At 42.5% G+C, this 8,365-nt stretch overlaps 1 long non-coding RNA gene across 1 annotated transcript; it reads left to right on the top strand.

Annotated features, from left to right (window-relative positions):
- The first annotated feature begins 1,568 nt into the window (after positions 1-1,568).
- On the top strand, positions 1,569-2,774 carry LOC137599675 (uncharacterized). The gene is made up of 3 exons (XR_011036846.1): positions 1,569-1,659; positions 2,221-2,310; positions 2,529-2,774. It is a non-coding gene; the product is annotated as an uncharacterized lncRNA (long non-coding RNA).
- Positions 2,775-8,365: the final 5,591 nt, after the last annotated feature.

The raw sequence follows: 8,365 nt of genomic DNA, 5'->3' as shown, positions 1-8,365 counted from the left end.
GAAAGAGAGAGTGTTTGAGGGAGACAGAGTGTCAGGGTGTGTGAGAGAAAATGCTCAAAGATAAACCCCAAAGAGATGACAAACAACTAACTGTTTAATTCAGTTCTTGGAGATCAATGCATTCCTATCATCCCCCATCAGGTTATCAAAACCTGAATCAAACCCAAACACTTCTGTGTTTTATTTCTGCCCCTTCAGTACATTTGCAGCTGCACCTGTACAGACATGGCATTACCGCATGTAGCTTTATGGAAATGTCTTAATCATTGGAGGGTACATTCCTGAGGTTTCTGCACACAGTCTCCATAAATGCATAATGTTTCAGACAATAAAGAAATCTGTGAAGAAACCCTGACTATTAGATTAAATTTCATTTATACATGTTCCAGTAATAATGTTTATACCCTTAAGAGGGCGTGAACCCTTTTTTTTGGCTAGACTTCAGTGCTGTGCTGTACTGTAGATTGGAGTGCAGTGCAGATGTGAGTGTGGAGCACATGCCGCTTGATTTTCGGGATAATATGCAACCACATGACTCAATCAGGAGATTTCCTCCCTTCATCAAGGTTTTGACACATTCAGCATAATTTGTGGCCATTTTCACATGCAAGTATTTAGAAACTGACAGATTCTTGTCATAGAGAACATGTTTCAGGAAATCTCCTCCCATATGCAGTCTTTCTTGAGTTCACAATTTCCAGCATTTTCCCCCCCTTTACAGCGATCATTAATTCCATTGTAGTTCTTGAATTCTGCACTAAAAGGCATACTATTGAATACATCTAACTTACACATATACATTTTTATATACAAATCCTCCTTCCCTACTTCTGGATATCTTTTGATGGAGCAGTTGTGGCATGGTATTTCAGCAGCAACATGTTCACAGAATGAAAAAATCAGGAATTGGGGGGGAAGTTTGAAGAATAGAGCAATTATCTGATTATGAAAAAAACATTGTATGTCAAAAAGAACAACAACATGTAATTGGTTTTCTGTGTTATAGCTGCAGAATACCAGATGTAGAAAGGTGTGCATGCTTGTAATGGCTAACAGCTTGACCACATAGTCCATGCGACCGACACCAGGAGGGCAGAACCTGCTGTACAGCTCGACGCTGGCCTTTGTTAGCACTAGACGCTCCAATTTGATTGTTAACAACCACACTCTAATGAGCTAATAAAGGAATTCTTGGGCCTAGAACAATGAGCCGGAGGGCAGAGCAGTGCCAGGTCATGAACACCCATCCAACCCCCAACGCTCACCCCCCAGCCATTTGGGATGTTGCAAGTGGGGGAGGATGTGGACCTCCCACACTCAGGTTCAACCACAGAGCTATGGCTTTTCTGTTTCACCCCACCCCATCCCATCTCTTCTCTCTTTCTCACTTTCTCACTTTCTCTCTCTCTGTCTCTCTCTCTCTCTCTCTCTCTCTCTCTCTCTCTCTCTCGCTTTTTCTCTAACTCCTCCCGACCATATGTGTCAGGTTGGAAAAAAATAAAAAGGTCTTTAACCAGAGGCACTTTTACTCTTGCACCTTGCCCAGTTTCACCCCTTTTTGGTGAAGACAGCACACAGAGGGGATGGAGAGCCCACACATAGGGAACACATTTACTCAGGCACAGGGCCAGAGCGTTGCATTCCTATGGACCTGCTAGGGTAAAGAACTCCACAGCACATTTTTCATGTAAATATTCAGAATTGGATGTGGCACATCCTCTCCTTCGTGTCTTTGTCTTTTCTCTCTCTCTCTGTTTCTCATATCTTGTTCCCTTCAATCAATCGAGATTCCGTATTTTTGATGGATTGTGTTGCCCACTATGGCCAAGACAGGAGTAAAACAAAAACAGGGAACAGAGCTTATAGGGTTCATTTGATTTTGATTTGTCTTGTGTCAGGAATTCAGAGTTAAAGTCTTTCATGCCTGTTGTTCACAAAAGACGACCAACTTTACCTCATGGTTCAGATATTTTGGGATAGGCAAGAGGAAAGTATGTTCAACACTCCCTCTGTATTCTGCATGAATTTAATGTTTTTTTTCCGTGTTTGTTTATTGAACCGTTATTTGTGACTTGAGGCATTATGGCTTTGTTTCCCTTTGTGTGTGTGTTTGTGTGTGTTTGTTTGTGTTAAGCCTCTTGAGACTATTGTGTGTAATCATATATCCAGTTCCCCTTTGAGATATTGATCTCTATTTTCATCTTTTACATATGTAACCAGCCCTAATGGCTGCTCAGTTCCAGCTGTGGGCACATGTGACTACATTAATTTAACACTGCAGCGCCTAAAACTCTCCATCACCTTGGACTGGTAGGTGTCAGCTGTGGCTTTCAGTCTTATTCATCTGATTTTGATGCTGTTTTTAAATTTAAAAAAAAGAAAGATACTGCCGGACCCAAAACCATGTAACCTTCATTTTTTTGTATTTGTGTGAATGTGCGTGTCTCTCTCTGAGTTTTGTAACAGGAATTTAGCATGGCTGTATGTATGATCTCAATCTCAGTGTGCATTTCTTTTTCTTTCCCCAGTGATGGTGATGGTGGCAGTAGTGGGATTATGGAGTGGGTGTTTGCTCCCTTTCAACAGTCTCTCCACATGGCCTCCTGCCTCCTTTGTCTTTTTATAGCCTCCTTCTGGGAGACGCTGCACTCTCCCCGAATGAAACACAAGCCAAAACACCTCTCAGTTCCTTTGCCAGAGCCCGTTACCCAGGGAATGCTGCTATTCCTCCCCTACTTTGCTGCACACACCTTCTCTCATCTCTCATCCCCCAAACCCCCCCCCACCCCCACCCACCACCACCACCACCACCACCCACCCCCCTACTCTTCAGCCTGAACTGGACACAGATTTTTGTTTTTGGAGCACATGCATGAGGGTGATACATGAGTCATAGCATTACACTAAAGCCTTGGGTTTCAAGCATGACAAGCTCAACCTTATGTGTTCCTGAGTTATTATAGTCACCTTTCAGTCACATTCATTTCATCACCTTCACTTTGCAGTGGAAAGAAGGCTGACCATTCCTTGCAGTATGAAATCATTCAGACAGCTTTTATGATTTATCGTAAAAGTATGCTGACCAGTGCATGTGATCTAACGTAGACTACCAAATGTCATCTGGTGTTGACAGTTCCACCTCACCGCTCGAAGGAAAGCTTACCTGTAAAATCACATTGCGATGGTGAAAAGAAACATACCGGCAGTGTTGCCGGCGCGGTGGCGTTCAATGCCTCGCATCGCTGGTACAGCTCCGCACCTAATGACTCAACAGTGATTTCCTACTTTCAACGCAGACTTGTTGGTTTTCAGAATCAATTTACACAGAATTGGAAAAATAATTCACTATTGGGAATGATTTGTGGCCTCTGCTTTTTGCCGAGGATAAATTATTGCCTCCACCGTGGAGATCATGTTTTCACCCTTGTCCATTCGTTAGTTGGATTTTCTGCCATGAAACTTTGTGGGGAAAGTGGGCTTTGGGCCCGAATGGAGTCCACCAGTGTTTTTGTTTTTATTTAATTTCACAGGACGTGTCAACCTTGTTGAAGAAAATCAGGCATTATTTTATGCAGTTTGGTGAGAATCCAAATTAAAACCTGCATGAACCAGACTGCATCTGTTCCCAGAGGAGGCTGTTCTCCCAATTGTTCTATGGTAACAACAACCACCAACGATTTTGGGACAATGAGTTTCATTGCACTGTATTTGGATGAAATAGTTTGGATCAAACATATATAACATACGTATACTATGTTGTCAGGAGTGTAATGCTTTTCCACCTGCAGGACAAACAATACATACCACAATTAATATGCATCTGGGTCACAACTGTGAAAGAAGAAGAGAAATTTATAATATATTTTAATTCCCATACATACATGCAGTCAGGTTGTATGAAAAAAATGTTGTTAACTAACCCTCATTATTCCAAGTACAGCAAGGAAACTTCATAAAATAAATAATTAGCCATGATAAATTACAACCTTCACTTTGTTATTCTTAATTTACTTCTGTCTGTGATAGTCCATTTTATCAATTGCGGTATAATTGATGGAAACAAGGTGCTGCCCAGAGCATAGTGGAACAGACCCCAGCCCCTTGTGACCCCACCCAGCACAGGCAGATATAAAAAATGTCTGAGCAGTCGGCACATTTATTTAACACCATTACAAAGTGAAGGAAAACTACAGTTGCTCAAAAGAAAATTCATTGAAAGGTGATCATCTTTTGGAGGTGGTCAGCGAGCAGCGATGTAATACGTAAGCGCGGTTAATCAGACCGAACATGCAGAACCTTCCTACCGTAACAACAGTGTTTTTCTTTGGCTGCATTAACCACACGAGCCATTACTTAGTTTTTGGTATTTCATGCTTCGACAGCTCAGGAAACTTTCTGCTCCCTTTCTCATTGCATGGTGCAGCTTTGCACACCCGGCCCACTCCTGACCTGCGTCGGCCTTCTTCCTGTCTCCGTCCGTCACACCCAACCTGCAACCCTACGTGGCATCAGACATGCAGGCGTGCCACTGCCCTGACATAGTCGTTTGTCTTCTGACCGCCGTGGCATATGGAGAGGGCTGGCACTGCACAGATGTCCACTAAGTGCTGATGAAGGGAGTGAGGAATGGATGGGCTGGGCCTAAGAGGATCTGTGTTGGTGTGGCTGGAGCCTGTTACTGCTCTGCCCTGCTGGTGTTATTAACTGTACTACAGTGAGACGGGGGCAATGAGGCTATTCAATAAAGTATGTTTCTAGGAAAGTGGGTGAGCGTATGTTTTTCTTTGGTCTCTCTCTACTACTGCACGTCTGTATCTCTCAACCTCTATCTATAATACATATATATGTGTGTGTGTAGGTGTGTGTGTCCGTGTGTGAGTGTGTTTGCAGGCTAGTGGGTGAAGCCTGGTGGAGCTCTTGTGGACTGACGAGAAGGAGGGTGTGGATTAAAGCTGTAGGTAGAGCAGACAGAGCCTGAAAAGAATAATTTGCAGCTTAAGGCCAATAGCTTCAAAGTCATGAATCCTCATGGGTAAGCCTGCCAGGATCTGAACCTGTCAATGGTAACTTACTCCTCGGATAGCACGCCAAAGACTTCAATAATGACATCACCCAGCTTTTCAGGGGTGTGAGCGCGGCCCTTCAGAGCACTTTGGTGTCCCGCTTGACGAGAGTTTTGCAGCTGCCTGATACCGATGGCGTTGTTCTCTGTGCAGATTGGCCGCATCAGCCACCGGGCTGGCTTATCAGCTTTATAGGGGCTTAGCAGTTGATGTTCAGTGTGTGTATTTGTGATTGAGTGTGGGTGTGCGTGTGGAAAAAGAAGAGGGTGAATAGGGAAAGGGTCATTCCCCTAACAATCCACTCGTCCCACTTAATTTAGACAATGCCCTGGGGTCTGACAAGGAAGATGTAAGAATTTGCACCACCTCTCACCGGAGTCCACAGGACTTGAGCTTGGCGAAACACTTAAGCAGCCTCTCTCGTGAAATCCACCTTTTTTCCCCCCTTAATAATAAAACTGTTGCGGCCATAATCATGAGGTGAAATTGAATCTGACAGGGCTGTATTTATCTCCCAATGTATTTTATATGACGGGCAACATGATCAACATCCATACTGCTCAATACCTCGGCCTGTCTGCATTCAATTGGTCAGCGCACCACAGACTAATAAGATGTGGATATGTTACCTTGAGTCGTGGTGTTCTTGGAGGAGAAAGTGTGCACCGCAATCTTGTCTCTGTCAGTTCTCCCGATCTTAAGTTTCAGACACTCACTTCTGAGTCCCTCTAATGAATGGAAAAACGTGGTTGACTCCTTTAAAGGATGCCATTTTTTTTCATGCGCGTTGTTGCTGCATTGTGTTACAAGAGCTTTCTCCTTCCACGACCTAAAGTCATTTTCACCTCCACCGCAAACAAACGGTGAAGTATATCACCTATTGTAGTCAGTATCAAAGGCAGCATTTGTTAGCAATAAAACGCTGGTTTGAAATGGCTCCAGCGCAAGATTTCTTTGCTTAACTCTGGCCAACATTTTTTTAATGAAAAAGGGGAGAAATTGCTATGAAAAAGAAAGCAATATATAAAGCATGTAAGAGAGCCTGCCAGAAAAACTATACAAAACATACTCTGGCTTCATGTAATTTCTTATTTGCGGGGAATTTGTTTTTGCAACAGTCATCCTTTCAAGTATTTTTTGCCATTTTAATCACCGCTGCATTGCTCAAATTTGACCATACAAGCGTACTGCACTGGTTCCCAGCTTCCATAGTAGATATTGAAAATTGACTTTAGCCGTGTCTTAATTTTTGTTCAGCTTTGACCCAAGGGTTCTCAGGATAGATCACATCACACACCCAAATGGATGACTTTGATTGTCATGTTTCTACATTAACGGTAATTTTCCAGCCTCAACGGTATCTCTCACCCCACCATTATATCTGTCACCTAACTTGCATTTACTGCAGCACCCACAGCATCAGTACCACCTCCATCTAGGGGTAAAAATGTAAAATTTCTCCCTGTATTCTTAGGTGGTATAGACATATATGGGTATGTGTGTGTGTCCCGGACGAAGGGAGAGAGAAAGACAGAAATGGAGAGAGAACGAGAGACACATCGAGAGACAGACCGGATAAAAAATGAGCACTGGGGTTTGTTCAGTTTCAAGATGCATTGTGTCTGTTGGCAGCCTGTTGGGCCAACATCATTTGACGTTCTAGCCCTAGTGCGTTTGTGAGCCTTTGAGGGTTTTATGGCTCGGTGTGACTCTGCCTCTAATAGGTTCCAGATGCCGCCGGTGTGGGAACCAGGGAGCAGAGCGAGAGGGGAGACAGGGAAGAGGCATAACCAGGTGTGACCCATTGCAATCTGGGATGCTCTCCACGGATATTCAGACTAATAAGAGCATGCATATGTGTGCGTGTGTTGCAGAAACAGAGAGATGAAATCTGTTCTTGATCCGACGCTGGTCAGACGGACAGCCAGGTGGCCAGAAACGTGGACAGACATACCCTAACATACGTTTTCTTTGTGTACTCCTGCAAATAGCCCACGCATGCATCCACTGCCAAGGCACAGAGTTTATGGTTTGAGATGTGTTGTTCAGCACATTTGCTGCTGGCACCAGTGAGGTCCGACATATGGCAGCACTCTGAGCCTTCAAGTCCAGCGTCGGGGCTCGAAACAGAACCTGCCAGCTCGACAGTGGCTTACTGTACGAGAAAATTGTCAGCAAGACCATTTAAGGTCCCAGACCTTAAGCACTGATAAATGTCTTTTCTCAATATAATTACCTTCAATCCCAGTGTCCCCTTTCCAAGAGGTTTGGAAGGAAATAGCAGAGCTCGCAAAAGCAACAAAGCCTAAGTGTTAAAGAAGCTATAAAAACAGAACCCTTTGAATGCTGCCTAAATTAAATATTATGATGTTGTGTGTCATGAAATAAAAAATATAGTCATGGGGGGAGGAAGGAACACAAAACCCTGGACCCTTTATTATTATTATTGTTATTATTATTATTATCCATCCATTTTCTGCCGCTGTATCCGCTCTAGCGGGTCGCAGGGAGCTGGAGCCTATCACAGCTGGCATAGGGCGTAAGGCGGGGGACACCACGGGCACGATGCCAGTGCGCCACGAAGCTACACACAAAGACATACAACAACGCACACACACACTCACTCCTACGGGTAATTTGGGACCGGCCAATAAACCTGAAGCGAATGCTTTTGGAGTTGGGAGGAAGCTGTATTATTATTATTATTATTATTATTATTATTATTATTATTATTATTATTATTATTATTATTATTATTATTATTATTATTATTATTATTATTATTATTATTATTATTATTATTATTATTATTATTATTATTATTATTATTATTATTATTATCATTATTATGCCACTGTGTGTAAAATGGAAAAAGGTTTAAAAGGTAAAAGAGCAGGTAATTTGCATTGGTAGGGAGCTACAGTCACTGAAGATGAATTGACTGTCAGTTATCACAATATCTAAATCTTAAATATAGACAAAAACTTTTTCATGTGTTGTTATAAACACTATATAGGTGTCATAGTACATTTGTGAAATACTGCTTGATTTAGTTTGACTTAACCATATTTGTAAATGTAAAAAGGTAACACGGCTGCAGAGATTTTGCTTTAGAGCGGTAGCCTGCTATCCCATGATGCTTTAATGTATGCTGATGGAATTAGTTACGATAACAAAAACGATGATAGCGTGCCTGTAGTCACATGAATTTTTAAAATAGCTGCTGTATGTTATTTAAAGATGAACTAATCAAATATAAGGCTTTTTATAGCAAAAGTGTACTTGGTCCTGTTCTTAGAAGA

This window comes from Antennarius striatus, chromosome 8, assembly GCF_040054535.1.
Source record: "Antennarius striatus isolate MH-2024 chromosome 8, ASM4005453v1, whole genome shotgun sequence".
Taxonomy (NCBI): Eukaryota; Metazoa; Chordata; class Actinopteri; order Lophiiformes; family Antennariidae; genus Antennarius; species Antennarius striatus.
This window is presented reverse-complemented; position numbering and strand designations above follow the sequence as displayed.